Source organism: Callorhinus ursinus, unplaced genomic scaffold (genome assembly GCF_003265705.2).
Source record: "Callorhinus ursinus isolate GAN/ISIS: 27379988/994484 unplaced genomic scaffold, GSC_fseal_2.0 scaffold27, whole genome shotgun sequence".
NCBI classification, from domain to species: domain Eukaryota; kingdom Metazoa; phylum Chordata; class Mammalia; order Carnivora; family Otariidae; genus Callorhinus; species Callorhinus ursinus.
In genome coordinates this window covers 5852679-5865030 of record NW_027397089.1, presented here as the reverse complement: position 1 = coordinate 5865030, position 12352 = coordinate 5852679, and the positions used below count along the sequence as shown (strand labels likewise).

Sequence of the window (12352 nt, the reverse complement as noted above, 5' to 3'; positions counted from 1 at the left end):
ATCTTTCCAAGAGTATACCGTAAAAAGGAGTGAAAAGAGTAACTTTACAGTAGAAGAAATCAGACAGCCATTACCCCAGCTGGATGATCAAGGTTAACATCAACAGCACTAAGTCATGCTGATAGTATATACCCTCGATAGTGATAAGAATGGCACTCACATTCTGTCACCTTCCTCCCCCAAACTTACAACCCCACTCTAATCAAGAGATAAACATCAGACACCCCAAACTGAAGGACATTCTACTAGACACCTTACCAGTCCACCTCAAAACTGTCCAGGTCATCAAAAATTAGGCAAGTCTGAGAAGCTGTCACAGTGTAGGGGATCCTAAGGAGATAGGACCAATAAATGTAATATATTACCGAGATGGGAATGTGTAGTAGAGAAAAGAACCATAGGTAAAAACAAAAGAAATCTGGACTTTAGTTAATAATTTAGCTTAATAATGGATCAGTATTGGTTCATTAGTTGTGACAAACATATCACATTAATGAGAGATATTAACCACAGGGCACCCTGGATGCCAAGTATATGGGAACCCTACTCTCTTTGCCACCTTTTTGTAAATCGAAGCTTTTTAAAATAAAAATCTTAGTTAAAAAGATCAAAGCCATGATCGTGTCAAGTTCATTTTAAGGGGAGTCCACCTTTGCTCTGCCTACTCTGTGTAGAACCTGACCACAGGGACCCTGTCCTTTTTTGAGATATTGACTCCTGAGTTCTGATTAGGATTCTCGTGTGTGCGTTTATCTTGTCTCATATAAAGTAGTTACTGTTTCATATACATTAATTAAAACCAGGCCATTTGGTAGATATCAATTTAGACATATTTACCCCCTTCCTATTTAGTAAATAATATGAATATACGGTGAGTACTGTGGTATACAATTCTTTGGGTAAGGATTATAATATATAGCTCGAGCATTCAGAATGCTACCCGAAACAGTTTAGACAAAGAATGATAGTAAGTAAAGTTAAGAACAAAACACTAGATTAGGAACTTAAAGAATTAGACCTGAGTCCTGTCTTGGTTACTAAGTCACTATGTGACTTAGACAAATCTGATCATGCTTCTGAGCATTAGATGTTTTATTTTAAAGTGATCTACTGGGGTTCTGGTCATTCACCTGGAAAGTGGTGCTCATTGGTGCTCACCCCAATTTACTGCCACTTGAGAAAGTTCCCTGAGTTTATGTTTGTCTTGACTACTTGTTACAAAAAGGGGAACTAGTTGTTTAGCTGGAAGGCAGAAATTATATTCCCAAAGCTGGAGCTATAAGCACAGTCAACTAACCCTTCAGTAGTACCTAACAGGAAAAACACACACATGCACACATTCACACACACACGCACACATTCACACACACACACACAAGCCCACCACCACCCACGCTGCTTGGGAGAAGTGACTGGATCCACAGATGCTCTTTCCATTCCTCCATACTTGTTGAAAAGTTTGAGGTGCTAGATGCTACAATCTACTATTTATCTTTGCTTAAAGAAAACAAGAGCAGAGAAATTCTATTCTGTGTTCTTTGAATATGTGTGGAGGCTGTATGTATGTGCTCAGTCCTTAGATTTTCTCTTTAGTGGTGAAAATTAGTTACCTTCTTTATTAATGAGGCATCAGGGAATGACAGAGGTGATTTGGGGCTGAACTTTCATCATCTTAATTGCAAATCCAGAGTTTGGTGCCTTTGTTGGTTCCTGTTAGACCCAGGGAGCATATCTTCCTCCTCAATGCACAGTGCTACTGCAGAAACTGCACTCTGGGAACAGTCACTTAACATGAGTAAAAACAGAATTTCATTTAAGAAAAATCAAAGAAGTAATTCACAAATGATTCCCACAACTCTTTGGAGAAGCCTGGGCAGCCACAATAAGTTTATCATGGTGTTGATATAGACAACAATCTAAACCACCCAGGGGTCTGTGGGAAATCAAACCCCAAGGGGTGGGGTAGATAGAAGTTTTCTGGGAGAAATTCCCAGGCAACTTGTGAGTGTGGTTCTAAATGAGACTGGTGGGAATTTCCAATGTAGACGGCACTTTGGGGGGGGCCAGGGCAGGACAGGGACTGGGAAATCTTTTTCTTTTGGAGTGGGGCTGGGAATGTTTCTTTTGAGTAAAAACTGAGCACCCACAAGCTAGACTGGTTTCTTACAGCCAAGTTATAAATGATTAATTTTATCAAGGAAAAGAAACAGTGCCTCTTTGCTAAGCTTTGTAACGGGGTTCATATAAATTTGCGTAAAATATTATGTGGGATGAGCGTAGCCAGCCAGGAATTGAGCTACAGGAGCCAAGTGGAGGGTGGGAGCTCAGCCAACAGGAGAAGCAGGAGATGAAGTGGATCGAGCTCGCCAAGCCAAGGAGGCCAGCCAAACCAGAGCTACAGTAGCACAGAAATGAGAAGGGAGAGTCTGGCTCATCCTAGGGGTGTTATCATTATTAGTATTGCTGCTGTTGTTTATAAGATAGATTTTCATCACCTCTTCCCCCCAAATAATATTCTCCCTACTTTCAAGTTTAGTAAGGATATAGGATTACTAAAGATGACAACAGGGAAGTTCATTTGTTTTTTAGGTTAAGTTTGGCCTTGCCAAGAGATCCAGCAGGTCAGGAAGTAGAAGACAAGGGATATGGATGGCCCTCCAGCCCCACAATTGCTGGAAAACAGTAGGAAGAGATGAATGTAGAACATGGAGCCTACATTATTTACCCCAGAACCCCCAGTTAGAATCAGGTCCAGGGGGTCATAACTGTTTTGTCCAGAGACTCCACAAGTCTTCACTTTGGCTTATTCTTTCTTTTTATTTTCTTTTAAGATTTATTTATTTATTTGACAGAGAGAGACACAGCGAGAGAGGGAACACAAGCAGGGGCAGTGGGAGAGGGAGAAGCAGGCTTCCGGCCGAGCAGGGAGCCCGATGCAGGGCTCGATCCCAGGACCCTGGGATCATGACCTGAGCCGAAGGCAGACGCTTAACAACTGAGCCACCCAGGCGCCTCTGGCTTATTCTTTCCATGATGTCTTCCTCGAGCCACTTTCCCAAGAGTTAGGAATGGAAGCTGTCAACAGTTTTATCAGGACAGGCCTGATTATGTCTCTTCAGCTCCGCTCTGGGTAATTGGGTTATTCAGCCATATTCCTACTGGGAGAGAAGTACAAGGGATCAGTCAGAATGAATACATTTGGGCCACACACAAGTTCTGCCATTGTCGCCAGATCCAGTCAGAATCTGACGTATACCTGTGGACCCCCTCCAGCACCCCCATGATGGTCCTGGACTTCTGGCAAAGGCTCCAAGTAGCAGGAGGTATCCTACCCACAGAGGGAATGCATCCCTCCTCACATTCCAGCAGGCCTTCTTTTCCCCTCCCCAGGGTTCCCTACACATTCTCAACATGGAGGTCTAAACTAAAAAGGACCCCAGCAATCTGTCAATAGTGGCTCCTCCAGGACAGATGAAGGGGGGCTACCCCCTTGACCAAGCCTGCAGGAATTGCCCTGCTCTGTCTCAAGAGGGAATTATTTCTGGCTCCACTTCCAACCCCTTATGCACAACACACACAGTGTATGAGAGCACAAGGCGGATCCCAGCTCTGAGACCGTTACTCCAATACGAGTCCTGTCTGTGCCCCACCACCACCAACACACAGACAGACAGACACATGGAGGAGAAACAACCTCTCCATGCCTTCAGCAAATTCTGTGGGCTCCGCTCGGCTGAGAAGAGGATGACATTCTTTCTACTTTCAGCTGGAGTGAAGCTGACAATCTTCTCATAAACACAAACAGAGATTTCTTGTTTTCTGGAAAGAGACAGGGTGAAGTCTGGACTTGTTCCCTAAGCCATGGTAGAGGGAGTTTCCCTCTTGTAAAAGGAAGTCTTGCAGCCATGGCTGGCGTCACAAATGCCTAGAAATGGGTATTAGCATAGCCAACCACGGCCCCTTTGTCTGAGACTTTTTTTCATCTAGTCCTCACTTTGGGGAAGCCTACCTTTGATTTGCTGGAGTCCATGAAAATAAATTTCCCTGGTGGCAGGTGCCTTCTGGAGATCTAGGGCATAGGAGAACTATGAGCTTCCTGTGAGACTCTCTGGCCCTGCCAAGCACCCATCTCCATTGCCTGTGTCCTAGCTGAGGGATGTACTTGCAGAGAGGAGGTACAGTATTCAACCATTTAGTGAGAACTGGGGCATGTGGTGTTTTGTTTTTCTTCTAATTCTCATGACAACTTCATGAGGTACATTTGCATTTTATAGATGCAGTTACAGATTCTAGGTACATAACTTCCCTGAGGACAACCAGCTTAATAAGTTCTAGCTTGCAGATTCAAACCCAGGTCTGTATGACCTCAGTACCCAGGTTCATGACACTGGGCCACCTGTCTTAATAAAGCCCCAAAATTCTGTGTCCCAGAAAATGAGTCCTTAACTCCCTCAGAATCAGAGCCTGATAATGCTTGAGCAAAACTTTGAGGTCTCTGTGCTCAAAATCACAGCTACCCTGTTTGCCTTGCATAACAAAGGAAGAACCTGAGATCCCACAGAAGTGATGTGCCTGAGGATACATTGTGAAACTGTGGAGCCAACACTCAAATATAAGATTTTTATTTTGTCTTCTCCTACAGTCATTTGATAGTGAAACAAAATCAGTAGGAAGGGAATAAGTGCAACCCCCCCCCTTAATTGTGCAATAGAGGCAATCTATTGCTGCCAGGTGAACTGAATTGTTCTTAGTCCTGGCACATGACTAGTATTTCTATTTCTGTTTGTGAATTTTCCATTTTGCCCCAAGATAGATCATAAGAGCTACCAGAAATGGAAGATGATTTTGATGATGACTTAGAGGGATGAAAATTACCTTTACTAAAACTTCAAGCAGAAAGAAAAACCTTCTATACTTGCTTTTTTATTAAATTTCATGGCATCTAAATAATCACATAAAGAGTAATCTTCTATACTTGCTTTTTAATTAAACTTCATCATGGCTAAATAAGCATATAAACTCAGATTTTTCCTTCAGTAGGTGGTCTTGTGCCAAAACCCTCATGTTCAAATCATTCTCAGCTTAGTAAACAAAGCCATTTTCCTAAGTTTATAAAGTAAGATGATCCATCACTATTTGCTGATATTAAATGATACTTGATCTCTGTGTACATCATCTGTCTGCTATATCAGAAACTCCTTACAGGCAGGATTTTTTTTCTTATCAATCTGTATATTCTCAGCGCCTATTTGAGAGTAATTGATCGACAAATATTTGAAGGATGAAAGATAAATGAATAGGGCTGGCTGATACTCAAATTATCTATTCGCTTTCTCCAAGGAGTCAGGATCTTTAACTGAGAAACTGGTAGGGAAGGAACAACCAGATTCCTTGTTTTAAATGTGAAGAAGCCATTCATCCATTAATCCTTCCACCACTTATTTCATACACTTGGTGAGGCTTCCATCCACTCCCCCTGCCATGTACCAGGCACTGGGCTGGGGTGCACTTAGCAGCTCACATCCCATGAGAGTAGGCAGATTTGCAAAGGTGGACAAGTCCAATGAGCAAGTAGAGAGGAGAAACATCTAACCCAGCTCCCAGGCCCCAGAACTACTTTAATCTTAGAAAATAACTTAGATGCTTGAAATTGAAAAGGCACAAATAAGTTTGGTTATCCTTTGAGTAACCACAAAGATGTTTTTCAAACTATTACCCCCAATTCAAGGTATTGTTATGGGTCTGCCCTTGATGACATCATGCCAATGTACTTCTTCAGATGTCTCAGTTCCCTTCCTCCTACCTGAAGCATATATTTGCTGGACAAATAGCCCTCTTTAGTCTCCCTTGGGGTCTATTTCCCCAGTCATTTCTCCAGCTGACCCTTCTTTTCTCTATGGTAGATGCCTGCATTATGGCCTTGTTATCTGAGAACCTACCACTGGCAGGATTTTGTACTAGACAGTGAGCATACAGACATGGGTGCCACTTACTAAAAAAGCAAGGAGGTTGCTAAAGTTTTATGTCTGGTTTCCCTGAATCATTTAGTTAAATGAACCTACTCTACCTTTACGAAGTAGTATGGTTTGGAACACACTGTCTTCCATTTAGATCCTTTCTAAGAATCTCTCTCCTTTTCCTCAAAAACTCAAAAGGAACATGTACTTTATTCACTCATTTATACTTAAATATGGACACTTGCTCTTAGCCAGCACTGTGTTAAGGATTGTGATCATACTCATCCCTGGTGACACTGACAGTCAGAGGAACTCAGAGTCCATTGGGAGGGACTAGTGAGCCCAAGGGTGCTATTGTGGGGTGCTTTGGAGACACAGAGGAGAAACACCTCAGGCAGGCTAAGAGTTAGAAAAGGCATCAGGAGGAAACTATATCTAAGCCAAGACTCAAAAAAGGAACTTGAATTAGCTTGATGGTAGGATGAGGAGAGAAAGTACCAGAAGCAGTGTGAATAGTATGAAACATGCTTAGAGAATCTAAAAAATAGGCTTTCACACACAGAAAGACAAATATCGCATTTCCTCATTATACATGGAATCGAAAAAGAAAAAACTGTTGAGCTTATAGTAACAGGAGAATGATGGTTATCAGAGGTTAGGGGTAGGGGAAAAGGGAAGATATTGATCAAAGGGCACAAACTTTCAGTTATAAGAGCGACCTAACGTATAGCATGGTGACTATAGTTAGTAGTAATGTACTTGGAAAAAAGAAAACATATGTTAAAACAAAACACAAGAACACAAATGTCCACAGCAGCCTTATTCACAATAGCCAAAGAGTGGAAACAACCCAAATTTCTACCAATGGGTGAATGGAGAATGTGGCACATCTGTACAATGGAGTATTTATTACTCAGCAATAAAGAGGAATGAAGTACTGACAAATGCTACAATGTGGATGAACCTTGAAACATGATGCTAAGTGAAAGAAGCCAATCACAAAAGGTCACATATGACATAATTCCATTTATATGACATGTCCAGAATAGGCAAATTCATAGAGAGAGAAAATGGATGAATGGTTGCCAGGGGCTGGGCGTGGGGGAGTAATGGGTACAGGGTTTCCTTTTGACATAATGAAAATGTTTTGGAACTTAGTGGTGGTGGTTGTACAACACTGAAAATGTACTAAATGCCTCTCAATTGTGCCCTCTAAAATGGTTAATTTTATGTTATGTAAATTTCACACCAATTTTTTAAATCAGCAACTAGAATGAATAAATATATAAAAATTTAAAATAGGCTTTGCATGAATCAATTATTTAGTAAGACTTGGAGGACCATTGATATCTGAATCTGTGAAATTAAAGGCCAGTTTCAGAAAAATAAAAGGATTTTTCTAGAGTTCATCTAATACTCCTCTTTTACTCCTAATATCTTATAATTACAGGAAAATTTATAAAGTACTTTGATATCAGTTTCAACATAAAAGATCCCTGAACTAAGTTTGCAGAGGTCTCAGAATAAATTGGTCAGTGCATCCCTAGCCTATAGTGCAATGCAGGTATGCCGGAGATTTTAGTGGAGGTGGTGCAGAAGAACATTCAAGACAGGGGAAGGGTAGAGGTACCAGTTTTCTATTGATCAGGACGTGAGGTAAAAAACAATTTTGTTTCCTTACACAATGGTCCATGTGCACACAAAAGTGCATACAGGGTTATGTATTTTATGTCCCTATCCTTAGAATTTCTGTATAAAAGAACCCAAAATTGTGTGGGGTACCTGAGTGGCTCAGTTGGTTAGAATTTCTGTATAAAAGAACCCAAAATTGTATCGGGTGCCTGGGTGGCTCAGTTGGTTAAGCGTCTGCCTTCGGCTCAGGTCATGATCTCAGGGTCCTGGGATCGAGTCCCACATTGGGCTCCCTGCTCAGTGGGGAGTCTGCTTCTCCCTCTACCCATCTCCCAGCTCGTGCTCTCTCTCTCTCTCTCTCTCTCTCAAATAAATAAATAGAATCTGAAAAAAATCCACAAAATTGTGAAATAGAGAAGATTGGAATGAGCAATATAATTTTTACATTTGGTTTGTGTTTTTTTGAAAAACATTTGATTGAAGAGTTTAAGCAGGTTAATTTTATTATATCTCTGACATATGGAGAGTTAGTTACCAAGTGTCATTAATTGCTTCTTGGGCAGTTTCCTTATCTTGACTTTAAATTCAATAAGTTCAAGACTGGATAACCTATTAACTTGGTTTTCCTATGTGCTAACATAGTGTGGTTTAATGTAAGTCCTTGACAACTATTTGTTAAGTGAGTGAATATGAGAGCTCCCTGCTTTAATCACAAAAGACTGCATGAAGAAGGAAGGGTTTCAGCCTGGCCGTTGTTACAAGTATGGGAAACGGTGAAGGGAAAGACTAAATGTAGGACCTGGAGCTTTGACGTTGGCTCATGGGTACATTTTCATGGCTAAGCTATCAGTCAGGCACAGAGGACAGGTGAAAACTGGATAGCGGTTTGTTTGCTTACGTTCAAGTGATCAAGGGGACTGTAGCTTGTAGTAGAATTTTAGGACAAATGGTAATGTTGTAGAGTCTATAGCTGAAGAGCTGGTTTTACAATGAGATTTGTTATACTACATAGGAGTAGCCAGTGGAATGTATGAACTCTGTGTGAGGACCTCCTCAGCATAGTGTTTTTGAAGACTGTGGCTTCCTGGCCAGACTCCCTGGATTCACATCTCAGCTCTGCCATTTGCCAGCTATGTACCTTGGGGTAACTTATGCAACCTCTAGTCCTCAGGCTTCTGATCTGTCAAAATGCTGATAATCACATTTATCTCGAAGTGTTATGGTAAAGGTAAAATGAGTTAACATACTTCAAAAATCGAAGGATAATTGTTGCACATAGGAAGTGCTTAATTAAATGTTTACTTATTACTTTATTACATGAGTTACAGAGGATCAAATGGTCCTACCAGCCCAGAAATCTCTGCCATGGTTTACTCTTAGCTCCTACCTGGCTTAAAATTCTCAACATGGAGAATTTAAGTGTAGAGAAGGAGAAAGGTTTCCAGAGAGCCATTTTTAAAATGTGCATAAATTACTTGAAAAGGGTGAAAAAATCATAAAATCATTATATGGGGGGGTGTGATGGTAAGTTTTATGTGTCAACTTGACTCGTCAGTGGGGACCCTGATTAAATATTATTTCTGGGTGTCTTGGAGGGTGTTTCTGGATGGGATTAGTATTTGAATTGGTGGACTCAGTTAGGTACATTGCCCTCCCCAATGTGTTGATATTATCCAATCCACTGAGGGTTTGAATGGAATAAAAGGTGGAGGAAGAAGGTATTAGCTTCTTTTTTAACCTTGCTTCACTGCTTGAGCTGGGATATCTCATCTCATCTTCTCTGACCCTGAGACTAAGATTTTTGTTTATTAGTTTTCCTGGTTCTTAGGCCTTTGGACTTGGACTTGGACTTGGAGTGAATTAAACCACATGTTTTCCTGGGTCTCCATCTTGCAGATGGCAACATGTGGGACTTCTCAGTCTCTATAAACCTGTAAAACAATTCCTCATGATAAATCTCTCTCTTTCTCCCTTCTCTCTCTCCCTCCCTCCCTCTCCCTCTGTCTGTCTCTCTCTCCATCTCTCTCTCTCTTAAATATGGACACTTGCTCTGTCTCTTTCTCTCCCCCTCCCTACCTTTCTCTCTCTCTCTATGTATATATATATATATATATATATTTACATATATTTTTTAACCAATGAGAAAAATAGATCCTCGAGAGGGAAAGGTACCTCTCAAAACTTATTGATGTACCCGAGATTATCATTCCATGTATCTACCTCTTAATCTCCTTTATTTATTTCACATCTACATCAAATCTTCTTCCATTAATATAATCACCAAGATGATAGCACACTGACTGACGCTTGAAGGCCTTCAGAGAAGACCCTCAAAAGCTGAAGGGAAGGTAGGGAACACCCTACCTTGTAGGCAAGGGACAACCCAAAGATTATCAACCAAGGAGCACCCTCCAGATAATGAAGAGGAGGAGAGGAAGCATCGATGATGAGGAGGAAACATTTGCTTATCAGAGAAGGTTTCTTCTAAGATGTGAAAAGGTAAGAGGTGCCAGACAGAGGTGATCCCAGCATTCCCCAGGTATTTGGTTGAGAGGATGAAGAGGAAGAAATGGGAATTAAGAAAAATTGGGATGATTGAGTCTGGCTTTCTTTGTAGATTTCCAGAGTATCTATTCCGGAACTTCACAGTTGGAGGGAAGTAAATGCCCAAACCCACTGAATGTTCTAAAAGAAAGCAACACTTGAGGGGTGCCTGGATGGCTCAGTCGGTTAAGCAACCGACTCTTGGTTTTGGCTCAAGTCATGACCTCAGGGACTTGAGATCCAGCCCCGCGACGGGCATCGCGCTCAACAGGGAATCTGCTGGAAATTCTTCCTCCCCTCTCCCTGTGTTCCCTCCACACCACCCCCCCAACCTCACTTTCTCTCTCTCTCTCTCTCAAATAAATAAATCCTTTAAAAAATTAAAGTAAATAAAAGAAAGCAACCCTTGATAAAGAGTTTAAATGTCTGCTACCCTCAACATAAATTGGAATTTATATGGGATTTTTTTTTTCTTTTCAGCAAGATTGAATGTCATACAAGAAATCTCAAATCATGTGCAGCTTTTCTTCTGAGAAACCTGAGGGTCTTCAAATTTCCATTGCAACAGCTGATGATGATTGCAGTGTGACCCCAGAATAGCATGACTATGAGTAATGGTCTAGGACATCACAATGTTTTGACTTGATGCCTTTTTTCTTTTCTATAATATGCAAGCAACATGTTTTATTGGTAAAGTGGATTTTAATTTATGTTTATTCTTTGCCACTAACATATTATAAGACTAGTAGTTTTCATAATTTGAGAGAGTCGGGACACCAGATATTTGCTATGTAATTTTTTTTATATACTCAAATGCCTTTAGACAAAACAAGAGCCTAATTTAGCCACCCACTAGCCATGAAAACATCTGGGGCACATAATTTTTTTCCATGGGCCCTGGATGACTGCTCTCGGTGCTTGTTTATTTGATCTGGGAAAACACAGCTCATAAACAGCATCTGGATTTCAGAGAAGGTTCCTATATTTGCCCCCAAATTCTCCCTTTCAGTCAATGGTATCCAAGTGACTCATCTGCAGGGTCAGAGAGTTGAGTTGCTCGGCAGAGATGAAAATGCAAGACTCTCTGGCTCATTCCTTGTAACCACCAAGCCCCATGATCTCCTCCATGGTGTGCAGCATGGGAACCTGCGTGAGCTTTTGCCAAGACCACCAGGGACTGGGAAGAAAACCAGATCTTGTAGCCAAAAGTGGGCAACACAGTTCTAACAAGGGTAAGAGGGACCCTGGAGAGGTTTTCGAAGTTGTTTGTTTTGTTTAAAGAGTTCCCTGCTAAGAGCAGAAGCTGGGATGGGGTGGGGAACTTTTTTTTTTTTTTTCATTTAAAGGTGTGACTGAGAACTTGCAATTTTTGATGACATGTTTCTCCCGGAGAGATCTTCACTATTGGCAGTCTCATTTGAGACACCGATGAAAAGCTGTGGGGCAGTTTTCAGAGGTCTCCAAGAGAAACCCAACAGTTGTAACTTCATCCAGGTTCAGTGGGGCGAGTAGAAATAAACAGCAAGTGGCGCTTCTTGAACACTTGAGTGGAAATGAAACAAGGCCTTGTCAGTGTCAGCTTGACCTGAAGCCTCTTATCAGCCTGAGAATTACGGCTTCCCTGGGTTTTGCCCGGTTCCTTCATTTACTTTATTGAATACCTTCTGGAAACAGGCCACCTCCCTAGCTTGACTTCCCTACCACTGTGGTTTTCAGCAACACCAGATTTTACGCCATAGCTGATTTATTGTATCGCCATGGCATCGTCGAGACACACCCACATAAAAGGAACGGTCAAGGAACGTGGAGACTTCGGTCATTTTAATGAATGCACAATCAGGTTAGACAAACTGAAGAAATATCTCATTTCTCAAACAGGCTCATTAGCTGGTGACCCAAGTTAATGTTTAACTCTGAGCTTCTTGCATTTTTTTTTAAGATTTTTTATTTACTTGAGAGAAAGAGAGAGAGAGAGAGCACCAGCAGGGGTAAGGGCAGAGGGAGGGGGGAGAGAATCTTCTAGCAGATTCCATGCTGAGCACGGAGCCCGATGCCAGGCTCGATCTTACCGCCCTGAGATCCTGACCTGAGCAGAAATCAAGAGTCTGGCACTTAATTGTTGAACCACCCAGGTGCCCCTGGGTTTCTCATATTTTTTTCTTTCTTTCTTTCTTTCTTTCTTTCTTTCTTTCTTTCTTTCTTTCTTTCTTTCTTTCTTT

At 41.4% G+C, this 12352-nt stretch overlaps 1 long non-coding RNA gene across 1 annotated transcript in view; it reads right to left on the bottom strand.

Annotated features, from left to right (window-relative positions):
* Window positions 1–2807: 2807 nt before the first annotated feature.
* Window positions 2808–12352, bottom strand: part of LOC141370183 (uncharacterized) — a 34680-nt gene continuing 25135 nt past the window's right edge. Inside the window, exons 2-3 of the long non-coding RNA XR_012374013.1 lie at window positions 3695–3819; window positions 2808–3158 (exon numbers count right to left, since the gene is read on the bottom strand). This is a non-coding gene — a long non-coding RNA (uncharacterized lncRNA). The remainder of the gene's footprint in view (window positions 3159–3694; window positions 3820–12352) is intronic.